The 15,911-nt window shown below is 43.5% G+C and overlaps 1 pseudogene; it reads right to left on the bottom strand.

Annotated features, from left to right (window-relative positions):
- Nucleotides 1–982: 982 nt before the first annotated feature.
- LOC133445605 (uncharacterized) lies at nucleotides 983–4,634 on the bottom strand (annotated as a pseudogene).
- Between the last annotated feature and the right edge of the window lie 11,277 nt (nucleotides 4,635–15,911).

The following is a 15,911-nucleotide window of genomic DNA, read 5'->3' as shown; positions in this document are numbered from 1 at the left end:
CCTGATGTGGAAGAGCTAGCAAGAATTTTTAAAGAGGCACCTCTAAGCCCCGCCCATTCGGTCCGAATGATACGGATTGATCCAGGTCCAGGAAGGGAAAGAACCAATCAGATGCCTTCATTTTAAACCACGCCCCCCCCCGCCCTGTCCCATGCGCGCACTCGCTTCCAGCCCCCCCCCGTGTCCACTTCCCACGGGTCCTCCTGGGCTCACAGTGTCCCAGTGTAACCCCCCTCCCTCCCCTCTGCCACGGACCCCCAGTAGTTATTTCCAGAGCGGGTCGGTCCCGCTGTGTGTGTGAGAGCGGGGAGCAGAGCCGTTAGCCGTCCGGGCTGCTGCTGCAGGACTCTCTGCCCAGCAGCAGCTCCTGCAGCAGCAGCCCGCGGGGACACGAAGAGCCGCCGCAGCCGTGAAGAGCCGCAGCAGCTCCGGCTCGGAAGCTGTATGGGGGTCCGTGGGGATGTAGGCGTCTCCATCACGGCGAGAGCGGAGAGCGCCGGTGCGGCTGGCGGAGCGCTGCGGTGCCGTGCAGGCTCTGTTGCCACAGCTACGCCGTAGCCTACGCCGTAGCCTACGCCGTAGCCTACGGCGTAGCCGTGGCTCTAGAGCCTGCACGGCACTGCAGCGCTCCGCCAGCCGCACCGGCACTCTCCGGGATGGAGACGCCAGTGGGCAGGATGCACGTTTGGGTGGGCACAGCCCCCCCCTGCCCCCTCTAAAACCGGCCTCGCTTACAGGTGAATGAGACATGGGGTAGTTTTGCTGTAAATGTGCTGTCCAAAATGTTTAATAATCGTATGCGCGTTCGTGTTTGTGGGGGCGTGGCTTTGGACGGAGCGCTCGTGGGTGGGGGCGGGGGGGCGGGTCTTAGAGGAGGCGCCACTTTCAAATCTTGCTAGCTCTCAGAAGTTGCATAGAATAACTTTAAATAAGAAAGCTACGTCTAAGAAGACACCATCTTGTCATAAGTGCATGAATCTTACTAGATGCCGAAGTGCTCCTTAAAGAGCTGAGTCCTTAGCTTGGTCTTAAAAGTAGGTACAGACCCTGCAGATCAGACAGAGTTAGGTAGGTCACTCCACCCTCGGGAAACAATGGAGGAAAAGAGTCCGGCTACTGAATTCATGCCAAGTTGTGGTGGAAGCACCAGGCGTCTTTCACTGGCTGAGCGGAACTGTCGAGAGAGAGTGTATCTCTGGATCAAGTAGTGAAGGTATTGAGGAGCCGTTTGGGTAATTGTTTGGTAAGCCAGAAGCAGAGCTTTGAAATTGATGCGTGCTGCAACTGGAAGCCAGTGCAGAGAGATTAGCAGCGGAGTGACATGAGCTCTCTTGGGTTGATTGAAAACCAGACGTGCTGCTGCATTCTGGATCATCTGTAGAGGTTTAACTGAGCATGCAGGAAGGCCGACCAACAAGGAATTACAGTAGTCAATATGTGACATGACCAGAACCTGAAGCAATAGTTGTGTTGTATGTTCTTTCAAGTAGGGTCTGATTTTCCTGATGTGGTAGAGAGCGAAATGGCAAGACCGGGAAATGGAGGCAACATGCTCCTTTAAGGTCAGCTGGCTGTCTAACATGGCAGAAGATGTGGGCACAAGTGTGGTGGAATCTAGCTGCACGCTTATCTGAAGAGGTAAGGAGTGACTGGCTGGGCAAACAATGAGCTCAGTTTTGGACAGATTCAACTGAAGGTGACGGTCCTTCATCCAAGCAGAGATATCAGAAAGACAGGCCGATATTTGCATTGAGATGGCCATGTCACCAGGTGGAAAGGAAAGGAAGAGCTGGCTGTCATCGGCATAGCAGTGGTAGGAGAAGCCATGAGAGCTGATGATTTCACCTAGTGAGATGGTGTACAGGGAAAAGTAGAGGAGGGCCAAGCACTGATCCCTGTGGGACCCCTGTTGCCAGCTCATGCGATCTGGACATTCATCCTTGCCATGACACTCTGAAGGATCTTCCTGCGAGGTAAGACATGAACCATAAGAAGACAGATCCTGAAATGCTAAGCGTTGACAGTGAGGAGAGGGCGATGTGCTGGTTGACCGTGTCGAAGGCAGCAGACAGGTCGAGCAGTAGGAGGACTGAGGATAGACAAGCAGATCTGGCAGCCTATAGTGACTCAGTGACTGACAGAAGAGCAGTTTCAGTGGAGTGGGCTTGCCTAAAGCCAGACTGATTTGGATCATGCAGGCAGTTGTCATGAAGAAACAGCGAGACCTGACTGAAGACAGCACGTTCTAGAATTTTAAACATGAACGGGAGCAGTGAGACTGGCCAGTAGTTTTCAACCTGGGCAGGATTGAGTGTGGGTTTTTTCAGCAGTGGGGTGACCCGAGCTTGTTTGAAGGCAGAGCGAAAGATGCCAGAAGTTAGAGAGGAGTTGATAATGTGGGTTATTGCTGGTTTGACTGTCTGGTAAAATGTTCTGCAGGATGTCGGTAGGGACAGGATCGAGAGGACAGGTCGTTTATTTTGAGCGGACTAGATGTTTAGAGACTTTGTCCTCGTTTAGAGACCGGAAGGAGCAGAGAGAGGCGCCAGTGGCCGGTTGGAGTGGGCTGAAGTGAGCGGGCTCAGAAAATTGGTTACTAATAGTAGCAACTTTTTCAGGGTTTCAGGGAAAAGATCAATGCTCACCTTGGCTCCATGCCATTGACAGCTACAAATCAAGCCAGAAATCTTGGTGTAATGATTGACTCAGACCTGCACTTATTTAAGTGCATAAATAAGCCATCTAAAGTTTATCACTAAATCTGCCTACTACCACCTAAAAAACATTGCTAGAATTAAGGGGATTCTCTCTAAACAAGACATGGAAAAACGTATTAATGCATTCATTTTCAGTAGGTTGTATTATTGCAATGGCATCTTTACAGGCCTGAACAAGAAATCAATCAGGCAGCTGAAGCTGATCCAGAACCTGCCGCCAGAGTCCTTACAAACACCAGGAAACTGGACCATATTACACCGGTCATGAAATCACTACACTGGCTTCCAGTGGGTCAAAGGATAGAGTTTAAAATCTTACTGCTGGTCTATAAAGCACTGAATGGTCTTGGACCAAAATACATGCTGGATTTTTTAGTTCCCTATGAAGTTCCCAGACCCCTTAGGTCTTCTGGATCTGGTTTGTTGTGTGTCCCAAGAACTAGAACCAACCAAGGTGAGGCAGCGTTCCGTTATTCTGCTCCTGACCGGTGGAACAAACTTCCTGTAGACCTGAGGTCTGCTCCAACTGTCAGCTCCTTTAAATCAGGCCTAAAAACATTACTGTTTACTGAAGCGTACTCTTAAATTAAATACTTACCTGCTGTACTCTACTGCCCTTATTTGTAACAGCTTGTGCTTTTTATTATTTTACTTCTTTTCTTATCATTTTATTTCATTTATTCGTTATTTAAGCGTACTCTTAAATTAGCAACCTGTCCTTTTATTATTATTATTTTACCTTCTTTTCTCATAATTTTATTTTATTTTATTTGCTATTTACTGTACAATTATGTCTTGCTGCTTTTAATGTCGATGTAAAGCACTTTGAATCACCTTGTGTTGAATTGTGCTATATAAATAAACTTGCCTTGCCTTGTGCCACTTTCTTTCTGCTGCCCTAAGGCTAGCTCTGTATTCCCTCAGAACCTCTGTGAGCCATGGACTGGGAGGTTTCTCTCCAGCTGGCTTGGACACCAGAGGACAGAGTTTATCCAGAGAGGAGGTGAGTGAGGAGCAGAGTGTTTCCGTAGCCTCATTAACAGATAGTGTGGAAAGGTCTGAGAGGGAAGGGAGGTTAGAGCAGACCTCATTAGACCGCTGTGAAGGGCTGAGAGAACGTACATTTCTGCGATAGGAAACCATCTTTGGAGTCAGGTGAGTGACATGAGGAAGGGAGATGGAAAATTTAACCAGGAAGTGGTCTGAGAGGTGCAGTGGTGTGACACACACGTCAGCTGTAGTGCAGTTTCTCGTCCGCACCAGGTCAAGGATGTTACCAGCTTTGTGTTTTGGAGGAGTCTGGACCAGCGTAAGATTGAAAGAGTAGATGAGAGCCAGAAAGTCAGTTGCCTGTGTTTTGCCGATGTGAATGTTCATATCTTCCAGTACTATTAGTGGAGAGTCATCATCAGGGATGTCAGAGAGAATCATGTCCATTTCAGAGATGACCTCATCTAGGTTGCCTCCTGGAGGGCGGTATATGACCATAATGCAAGCAATGAAGGGCTTAGAGATTTTTACTGTGATATTCAAGCGATGAGCAGTTAGCAATGGGACAAAGGTGAAAATCCACTTTTTGGACATTAAAATGCCTGTGCCACCTCCTCGTCCAGCAGAGCGAGGTGTTTGAGTGAATTCTCCATCTACGGATAGAGCAGCTGGTGTAGCTGTGTTTTCTGGGTGGATCCAAGTCTCTGTCAGGGCTAGGACCTGAATGTACGAGAGATGTAACAATGAACTGATGAACTCTGTTATGTTAACTGCATACTGACAGTTCCAGAGACCAAAGGTAACGGAGGATGTGGCAGACGGATATACCACGGGACAACACAGTTTTTGCGGATTGTACTGCCTACGGGAGGCGCGTCTTGGTCTGTACCCATATGTGACCGGGATTGGTTTGAGACACATTTGCATTACTTAGGGTGGAACTTTGCTTGGTGGACTCGCGCAGGTAGACTCGCAGGGGTTTACGTGGTCTTAAGTGGACAGTAAGAACACTGACGCTTCAGCGCTCAAACTGTGGTGAAATACCAGAGGTCGGCTCAGCTGCAATCCTTAGGCTAATTGCGACTGGCTGAAACTGCCTCATTCTGCTTCCTCCGAGCAGTTTTTAAAACAGTGGGTGTGGCCAGTGACCTCAGCTGTTAGGCAGAGAGAGCCACGAACAGCAGAGAGTCAGACTAACAAAGGCAATCAAGTGCCCGAAACCAAACCAGAAACTCAATTCAGACGCCCACCGAAACCGACTGAGGGATTCCCCTTAAATCACAGCATCTTTCTGCTTCCCCCGAGCAGTTTACAAAACAGTGGGTGTGGCCCACGCCGGCGACCTCAGTTATTAGGCAGAGAGCGTCACGAACGGCAGAGTCAGACTTGTGACTTAAGGCTGAGTTATGGTTCTGCGTCAAAACGACGCCGTGCCTACACCGTAGGGTACGCGTCAACGCGTACCACACGCCGTCACTGACGCATACCTCCCACAAATTGTAACTACGCGTCGAGGCAACGCAGACCAAACGCGGACCGAGAGGGCTATGATTGGTTTGCTTGGTAGCAACGCATTTCCGGTTTCCGGTTTGAAGCAGTCGTGAACTTTCAGTGCTCTTTTCTTCGTGAATTGGATTTTCTTTTTTTTTTTCGTTTTGGTTTTTTTCACTATAGTTGTCCTTATCTCTTTGATTCACTGTGACTGGAAAAGTCGGATATACCATTCAGGAAAAGATTGCGACCTAGCGGTCACGGGGGGTACTGCACCGCGGCAAATGGAGTGAAGGAGAAGTCCTAAGGGTTCACAACGGCGTCACGGTGACGGCGTAGGCACGGCATCGATTTGACGCAGAACAATAATTCATCCTTTAGTGTCTTTCCCAACAACACTGCCATGTGGACTGGGAAAGTCCACCTCCATCCTTTCAACTGGTAAAATAGGCCTAAATATAGTTAAAGAACATTCTTTGTGAAAGCAGACCACAGAAACAAAACATCATCAAAGTTGTTTCCATAGTCTTGTCTGCTAATGTGCAAGAGCTAATGTTTAAAGCATGGACAGCTATGCTAGGACTCACAAAGTTTATGTTAAGCCTCTTAGAATAATGACAGTCATTTTTGTTGGTACACATTCCAGCACAAACAAGCATAGATTCAAATACAAACCATAACTGTAAGAATCCCAAGCCAACTTACACATAAGCACACATTCCCCCAAACCTTTTCCAGAAATAGTACTTTACAAAAATGATTACTTTGATGCCGGTTTATGAGTTGCCCATGGTGGTGCAATGAAATATAATCTGACAACAAAATAATAAGAGAGGATCAGATTTTAACCTCCACTACTCCAGTAAATATCCACTGGCATAAACATAAGAATATTTCTTTGGCATAAACCAAAGAAATACTGAACCTGACACCACCGAGCCTAATTATAAAATACCAGTGGAACCCAAGGCAGTTCTGCATTTGATTTGCATTTTGAAAAACAAAGCTCCTCAGGTGGATATTCATTTGTGGTAGTTTGTAATTTGTAGACCTGTTCCTTTAAAAGAATCTGTGAGAAACCAAAAAGTGGATAATGTGAACTTTGGAAAATCACTTGGCCATATTTGGAAAACAGAAAGAGAGGGTTCATGGCATGGGAGAAAGGCAGACCAGGAGGTGTTATATTGTGAGTAGGCTCTGCCTCACATATTCTCACTCCCTGCCTCTTTTGGAACCAGGAAGACAACCAGCCAGCAGTAGTGCAAGGTAACCTTTCTCTAATTGATGTCTGTGTGTGTGCAACACGCCAGGCAGCCACATAGTGAAGGAGTTCAGAGAAGCCCAGCCCTCAGCATGTGGCAGGGCTTAACGGGAGGGGGTTGATGCAGCTGTGCAGCTAGAGTGATGCACCACAAAAACACCTGTGCACTGGGCAAAGTCTGAAAAGGGTAGCTGGATTCAGCAACAAAACGAAATTCACATTAGTTTCCATTTTATCATACAAAGAATAGATAGTTACTGGTCCGATTCCTTCTACAGATGGTAGTTGTAGACTGTGGGTCTCAAACAGCAGATGCTTTAGTACCCCCTCTTTCAACCCTAAGTTTATTGTGTGTGTGTGTGTGTGTGTGTGTGTGTGTGTGTGTGTGTGTGTGTGTGTGTGTGTGTGTGTGTGTGTGTGTGTGTGTGTGTGTGTGTGTGTAATTGATTTTCATTTAAAAAAAGAAATCATTGGCATTCTTTATTAAACATAAAATGACATCAACATCTTCGAGTTTGTTATACTTTTGTTTTGGTATATTTTGAAAGCCTGTGCCGTTGAATTTAATTCCTTTTCGACTTCCCATGATCCTGATTGTTTGCACCTGTGTCTCATCAGCTCCTGTGAGTATATATTGGACTTTTTTCAGTATTCATTCTTGTGTTCTTGTGAAATGGCATCCTCTCCAGCGGATGTACTGTTTCGATTGTAACACATCTGAGCAAGAACAGATAAAATACCCAGATGTGTTCTTGCTCTGTCCATTTTATCAAGAATGCATCCAGTGGATTCTTGAGTAAACTTGAGATGTCAAAGCATCCCAGAATGCATTTCGCACCATCAAGGGAAAGTAATAGAAGAGGCGAGAGGAGTACATATAAGGTTATAACTTTATTTTTGTTTGACAGAATATAGATTTAAGATGTTTTCATGTGAGAATATAGTTACAGGGTTCCCACTCTTTCCCTGAAATTATTTTCCAGGACATTTTAAGCCGACATTTTAATTGAGGGTGATATTCTTCCCTGTGGTCTATGTGAGCATCTCACTCTGTTGACAATTACTTTTAATGGAAATTAATAAGGTTAAGTCTACATGAAATGTCATTAATCTCTCTAATTTGTACTCCCATCTATCTATGCACATACACAGTATTTTAATACAACAGAATTCCTGATGTTTTTTTCACTTACTTTCTATTGTCATACAATAAAACAAGTGTGAAGTAGGCTACTGGATAAAGTGCAGCCTATTGAAGATTACCTGTTTACTGTAATTAGCTCCCGCTCTGCTGAAATCAGAGTTGCATCAACTGCACACAGCCAATTCATTAAATGGCACGCCCACTACAGTTCTCCTATCCCTGTCACTCAACACAGCAGAGGGAGGAGCTTGTGGTTGTGAGAGAGAAAAACCTCATATCGCGGACCAATACTTATGACATTTTTTTAACTTTCAGTCGCTAATTTTGTCTCTAAGTGTTTAGACCTTAACGGCTTCTGAAAAGTCGCTAAATCTAGCTACAGTTAACTGGAAGCACTGAGTTGGAGCACCACTCTAAGCCGAATTGGAAATTTGATTGGCTGGTAGCGTCACGTGGGGCGCTGTGCCAGCTAGAAGCAGAGAAGCGCTGTGCCTTCTGTCAGATGATGTCAGATCTGACATCATCAAGTACACAAGTAAGCTGCCGTTGCAGAAAGAGAAAGATGCCTTCTCGCGTCCTCCAAAGTATGTTTTCCCAACTCGTACTTACAAGTACGGACTTGCCTTCTTGGGAATTGAAGGATGTTCATTGTCTTGTCTTTCTTTTCCTTCCTGCTGGTCGTTTTTTGCCTTTCTACCTAGTTCGTTTGTGAGTTTTCTTTATTTTTCTAGTAGACCCCATTTTGCCTTATGGCTGTATTCCTGCTACTGCAGTGCTTTTTTTTTGTAGTAAATTACTTTTAGTTTTGAAATTCCTGCCGCCTCATTTCCTGCATTTTGGTCCCCCCCACTCAAACCCTAACATAATCCTGGTGTGAGGCCATCTGCCTTGTAAAGTCCCATCTCCTGCATATGTTGTTGTTTGGTGTTATTTTGGTCTACACTATGCTCACCAATGTTGATATCATGTCTGCCACTTTAAGTGACATTCGTGGCATATTTGTTCAAAAGTCTTTTGAGGCATCATATATCTGCAATGTGCATTTCAAACCTATTTGGAATCTTTCAAAAAGTTGTTTCAAATGAACAAATTGCTTTTAGGTGTGAGCTATGCAGTAAATTATTTAATTAGATTTCCTCGGCCTAACTTAGGAATGTTTCATTTTTCTGATGCGGTACCTCTTTTACTCTATTTTATTTATGTACCTCTACCTTATACCAACGATCAACTGCCCTGGAATCTACTGGAAATGTCCCTTAATGTTGGCTTACATAAGTACCAGAAGCGGAAGCAAACATAAAAAGTTAGACATGTGTAAAGCTGCAAGCAGCGATAAACGGGCCCTCGCACCCTTGTGCAAGTTCAGGCGTGCTGCAGTGGAAGCGCTTGTATGACTTGCATGTAGATGTGGTCAGGCCTGGACATTTAGCGGATGACACCAGCCACGACTCTCTATATCAAACCATTCAAAAGTTATGCAGAAAGTAGGAACTATCAGATATCGACCAATCAGATGAAGGGGCGGGGCTAATTCATGCCAATTATGTTCAAGGACTCAAAACCATGTCCGATGACACCACCCACGACTCTGTATGTCAAACCTTTCAAAAGTTATTGCAGAAAAAAGGAATGATCACATATCGACCAATCAGAAGAAGGGGCGGGGCTAATTCATGCCAATGAAGGTCAAGTACGCAAAACCCAGTCCGATGACACCACCCACGAGTCTTTATATCAAACCTTTCAAAGGTTATGGCAGAAAGTAGGTACTATCAAATATGGACCAATAGGATGAAGGGGGGGTGCGCTTTTTGGCGTCTATCGTCGCCAAAGTAACGCTTTTGACTGAGAAAAGTAATGCACATATTCGCAGGATCGAGTCGCACATTTTGATGTATAACACACCTTGGTGCACGTTACGGTTCGGGCAAAGAAGCGGCCGAAGAAATGGCATAAATTGTGCCAAAATTACACGATTAATTCAAAATGGCTGACTTCCTGTTCAGTTTCGGCCATGGCGCCAAGAGACTTTTCTTTAAGTTGCGACATGATACAGGTGTGTACCGATTTTCATGCATGTACGTCAAACCGTATTGTGGGGCTTGAGGCACAAATTTTTCTAGGGGGCGCTGTTGAGCCATTAGGCTACACCCATTAATGTAAACCATTAAATATCAAATTTTTCGCCAGGCCTGGCTTTCGTGCAAAATTTGGGGACTTTTGGGGCACGTTTAGGGGGGCAAAAAGGCCCTCCTGTTGTTATAAATTCTGATTAATTTGAATGAGAGAAGTTGTTTGTGTTTATTTTATACATATTTGTCACAACTGGTAGTTGCAAAGGTCTGTGTTCGGACTCCTTCCTTAACTGTTATTCTGTAAGGCCACCCCTGGCAACAGGCTGGCACGTAGGGAATAACAGCTATTTTGAGACTGATTTTGCTGATAGTTTCCTGATAAGTCAGGTGGTGCCCCGTTTTGATTAATTCATTCTGATAATTCATTTTAATAAGTAATCTACTTTATTAATTATTAACAATTATCGAAGGACAATTATTAATAACTCTTTAAAGGGATTGTGACATGAAAAACACATTTTTCTTGATTTTTTGTGTTTTGTTGGGTGTCTTGACATCAATTACACCCAAAAAACAACAAACTTTTAACATTCAGTGTATTGTGTGCTTTCTGGGATTTTCCGCATAACTGTGCAAAAACGGCTCATCTGGTTTGGTGGCGGGCCGTGACGTCAGGGCCCGCTAAATCACCGCCCCCTCCACCCAGCTCCCTGCCTCCGCTCCTCTCCAGCGCACCATAAAGGCTGATTTATGGTTCCGCGTTACACCGACGCAGAGCCTACGGCGTAAGGTTACGCGGCGACGCGCACCATACGCTGAACCCTACGGCGTAGGCTCTGCGTCGATTTAACGCGGAACCATAAATGAGGCTTAACAAGGAGCTGTTTAGAGCCTCTTTTGTTCTAATCACCGGAGGAAAACTGCTAAGAAGACCCGCGGCCACTGACTGGACTTAAGATAAGGGGACAGTGCTGCTTGCATGCCTTTATTTTTATGATTGTTTGCTGTGGTTCGCCCTCCTGCTTTTCCGTGCATGCTTCGCCTGTCGCTCTCGGCTTAATGCCGCGTTCCATTTACCTCGGAAATCGGAACTGGGAACTGGGAATAGCAGCCATCTTTGAATGGTAACTCAGGGGTGGTGAAGCTTCTCCCACTTTCCCAGTGGGAAATCCCACTTCGAGGGGCGTTTCAGTTGAAAATTCCGACTGGGAACTAGTAAATCCCCACTTCCGAGGACAAATGGAACGCGGCATAACTCTCCGACGCCGCTGTGAGCGTATGGCTGGAGGAGGAGGAGGTTTGGAGGAGGAGCGGAGCAATGATTGACAGGAAAGGGGGGAAAGGAAGCATTTTTCACGGGGCAAAAAAACACTGTAATAAAAAGCCAGGAAAAGAGTACTAGAGTGAAGTTTTTCTTGTTACACTCTTTTAGACACATTTGAGGGATGTTGGCCAAGACTTTTAATAGTGTTAAAAGTATGTTAAAAATGATGTCACAATACCTTTAATAACTGAACCATTACCCCCTTTGTGGCACAACAGCATAAACTGTGTGTCAAACAAAATTTACATTTACATTGTCATTTATGAAATGTTAATAGTTACAAACTTTTCATGGGTACAAACAAAATCCACCCCAGCCTGTGATCAATGCATAGACCCAGTGTTAATGATTGCATATACCTTTGCGTTACAAATAAATACACAGGAATAAATGTGAAATAAAACACACTTTCTGCACTGTGACAATGCACAGCTTTATGACATAATATACAGAATATAAGCTTAACAAAGCATAAGCTTGTTGACATTCAGCCATCTTTATCAGGTAGGATTCCTAATGGAGTTCTCTCCAATTATAGAAGCGCTATGGTTGTCAGTCCCTCTGGCTGTAGTATTGTATTGTCGATGTGGAGTGATATATTCACATCCAACTATTTCCCCCTCTTGAATGCTTTGCTGGCAGAAGACACATTATTCAGTGCTCATGACAGCATTCATGAACATTCATATGCTCTTTTGACCAAATCTGAGAATCCGGAGTAGGTTTTTATGAAACATGTGCTTTATATCCAAATTTACGTGCAGATTTACAAAACCCCATTGTGTGTATCTATTATTATTACTTAGATAAGGCTCAGACTACATTTTTGAGGAAATTAATACAGAAAACCAGTTAATTCCAGGGGGGTTATATAGTTTTTCTTGCCACTGTAATTCTCTGAAAAGGTTGCATTTAGCAGAGGCAGATGATTTAGCAGGCACTGCTGGTTTCTGCAGGAATTATTAAATGGGTGAAATATTATTTCTGTCACAGATGCAAGAACATAAAGAAATGAAATCCTACTTCTTCCCTGGTTACCAGTGTCACAGTGTTCCTTGCATGTCTCTCGGAGTCACACACTCAACAGCAATCTTTTCATCTGTGGGGTAAAAGGACAGATGCAGCCTGGAGCTGACAGAACAATAACTGTCACAAAGGTTTTTTTCCAATTTAGTTTCTGATTTATTCAATCACATCGTGCAAATCAATTCAGTTGCAATGTAGCAATTATCTGGGAGTCACTCAAGAGGACATGTTTACCAGCTGACAGATGTATAGCAAGGTGTAGTGACTGTGTGATTGTCAGTGCTGTTCGTTGTTTGACATTTCACTGTTACTGGATGGGAGGCATAATTAGAGCTAATTTACGGTTTTATGTCTTTTTGCACAATCAGCTGAACACAACAAAACAAAAAAGACAGATTGACCTTACAAAATGGATATCTTTTCATATTGCAACAATCGATCCAGCCTCTAGGCTGGAGAAGTGAGGGAAAGGGATGCAGGCTGATAACCAAGGGTGAGAAGGAACAAGGGCCAAAATGGGAGTTGGTGGAACCTAGATCCAGCTTCTAGGTTGAAGGGATGAGGGAAAGGGATGCAGACTGACAACCGAGGGTGAGAAGGAGCGGGGGCCAAAATGGGAGTTGGTGCACTTCGCTGTTAAATTGTGTGGAATGGCTCCCTGTTAACAACAAAGCCCCCGCCCTCCTCTCAGCTACTTCTGTTCCAAGTGTAATTTTCCGTTCACGGTCTTTGGTCTTTACAGAACCCCTGTGGTCTCTTACTGCTTTGCTTTTCCCTGCAGAAATCTGCCAAATTCAGTCACAAGGACACCTGGTTTGAACCCACCTGAACCAGGTTACAGACAATAAAACAAACATAGCCCCATAAAGCAAATCACCTTCATGTAGAGTATGTCATAGCAGGAATGTCAAGCTAAATGCAGTGTTTAGAAAACAGCTATCTTTGCCTTCAATGTCATTTAAAGTAATCCCTACACATAAATGAGCAAAAACATGGGACATTCAATAAGAACTCTGTTCAAACATTTACATAGCTTTGTACAAACTTACAAAAATGGGCACTCCTAATATATAACAAATAAGGCAGCCCAGCAACAGAGGGCAAGAATACAGTAAAATGACACTGATATGATAAAGAGAAAAAACCTCCCGATGGTTACCAGAAAGCTTATTCTAAGATGTCAAACCCAATAAATGTTGAATTTTTTTCCTTTATCTCCCTGACCTTTGTTGTTCAAAGTGTACTAAGAGCAGGGCTAACACAATAAAACAAAACAAGGCAGTTTAATATTGGTGTGAGGGTTGTGTGTTTTGGAGCATTTTCTTTCCCTGTGTATTTGAGCCGTGTATGTTGTATTTGTCTTATATTTCAATCCCTCAGTGACTGAGTGGGCTGTCAAGATACAATAAAATGTTTTTCTGGAAAACCACAGCAGAAATTAAGCGCAGTTTTTAAATACATCTGCTCACAGACAAGGCATTTAGTCATGTTAGGAGATGGGAGAAGCAAGGATAGCCGACACCACGGTGGGTGGTCTGAGGCCTCCCCTCACCCTGCTGAAAAGTAAAATTCCTGTTTTCTCTTGGTTGATGTAATAATCAACCACAAACAAAAATTATCACAAAGAATTATCACAATGTGTATAATTTGTATAATTATACTTTTTTTATTTGGAAATATATTTAATTAAAACATTTATGGTGCCTAATATAGTTAAAAGTATAGATATAGATCTTGTAACAGCCCTTGGAATGACGATGCGTGAGATCGACTGATGCATAAGGTCTTTTATTTGTTTCCTCTCAGATGATCCTTATGGCACCGTGAAACTGTTTGTTTTTACAAAAAACACACATATACAAAACAGACATCAAGATACCATTTACACAACGAATTCATAAATCTTTACATTATTAAAACATTCCGTGCATACCTCGCTGCGCTCTCCAAGGAATGCAACTAAATCCATGAATGAATTGCACGCTCCGGTGATTGTCTACAAACAGCCCATGAATGAAACACACACTCCTGCGATTGTCCACAAACAGCCTTCCTAAAACAAACAATAATGCGGCGGCACAAATGTCCGCTTTGTTACACAACAACAGCATTCAAACTCCAAAGAAAAGGAAACAAAATGTTGCCAAACCCCCACAAACAAAGAAATAATCTTACCCGGCCAGAGCGATGCGGCACCCAGCCGCAGCTGTCTTAATGAGTGTGTAAACTACAGCTCACCTGTGCAGGAAACACTTAAACTCTCGGTGCGCACATACCTTCCGGGCCAGTTTACGTTTATAGAAAAAATAAATCCCATAACACAAACAAAACAAACAAAACAACAAAAAGAAAGCTTTACAACAATCCAGAACAAATTTGCCCCTTTGAATTTACCTTTTTAATTTGTTCTCCTTTTTCCACTTTACCTTTTGGATATTCACACACAACTCACATTATGGCCTTTTACAGATCTTAATTCCCTTTTTTTTAATGTCGCTTTCATAAACAGGTGAACTTCAAATTACATTAGTATTGTTAAGATCCTAACATTGGATAAAGGATGGTAGGCTATTTGTGTGTGCAGATGGCTCATCTGCACATAAGCAAATATCCTCCTTTCGCCATAGAAAACATTTGGATTTGAAATCCTATGACATGGTGATAATTACATTATCTAATTTCCCATTGTCCACCTGAAGAGCATTAAAAAAAAAAAAATGTATCCCTTTCTACGTGCAAATCTTTTAAATAACTCACGATTTCTGTACTAACTGTGAAAAGCTCTTAATAATTCCACTGATGATGTAGAAGTTATGTGTGCTTGTGACGGGTGACATTCAATTAATATTCACTTCTTAGAACCCCTTCCCCCCGACGGACCCGGTACCGGGTCCAGCAGCTGTATGCACCAGTTCATGAGTGGAAAAGGTGTTTTCAAGAGCTGTCAGGGTATTTTCTTTTAACTGTTTCTCAAACAAGAAGCCCTAAAGCCAATATGTGAAAACTCCAAGTACGTTTTGTCAACAAAGTATTTGATTTATAACAACTTTAAAATAGATATGAAACAATGATGGCGCCCCCAACACGAGCAATACCGCAAACAAACCGCAACACAATGCAAGATAAATTTTCTCCACCCCAACGTAGTGTGTATCATATGAAACTAGAAACACTTTCAGATGATACTGAACATAATCTTTTCTGGGCCGAATGTCAAAATTCACATTTCACAGCTAGCACATCAGATCAACACGTCAGCAAATCCCAAAAATATTCCCACCAAAAGCAGTATATTTTATTTCCTTACAGTTTCGTTGTCATTTTCAGTCTATCCACACCTTTCTTTGACCAAAATTCACGGCTTAATCCTTCATAGTAGTGAAACTGCATTTGATTTTGTTGACTCCTCATGGCTTTGGGGAATTTACGTAACCTTTGTTGACATTCACATGTCGTGAGCTTTCAAACGAGATATTACACTCTAACGACACTTCATCCATCAGGCCTTTACCATTGAACGTAACCTCTGGAGCGCGGCAGCCATCTTGGCTCCGTGACGGACAGTTGCACAGTGAATAGAGAGAGACGCACTGAGAGATCGGCATAGAGCGCAGGGATGTTTGGATTGAGATTTTACATTTACGAAATCATGTATCATCAAATCACCACAGTATTTTATAGCCATATTCCCTTCAAAAAGGACAAAAAACACATTTGGCACATTTTGGCGCATTATAGGTATACAAGTGCCCAAATAGAGTCCGCCTGGTACTATCCAACCTAAAACCTTTATAAAATCTATGTACTTTACACTATTCTCATGTAACTTGGTACAGTTGTAGTCAAGGAGTTGCTGAATCCAGGCAGTGGTGTCTTTATAATT

Source organism: Cololabis saira, chromosome 6 (genome assembly GCF_033807715.1).
Source record: "Cololabis saira isolate AMF1-May2022 chromosome 6, fColSai1.1, whole genome shotgun sequence".
NCBI classification, from domain to species: domain Eukaryota; kingdom Metazoa; phylum Chordata; class Actinopteri; order Beloniformes; family Belonidae; genus Cololabis; species Cololabis saira.
This window is presented reverse-complemented; position numbering and strand designations above follow the sequence as displayed.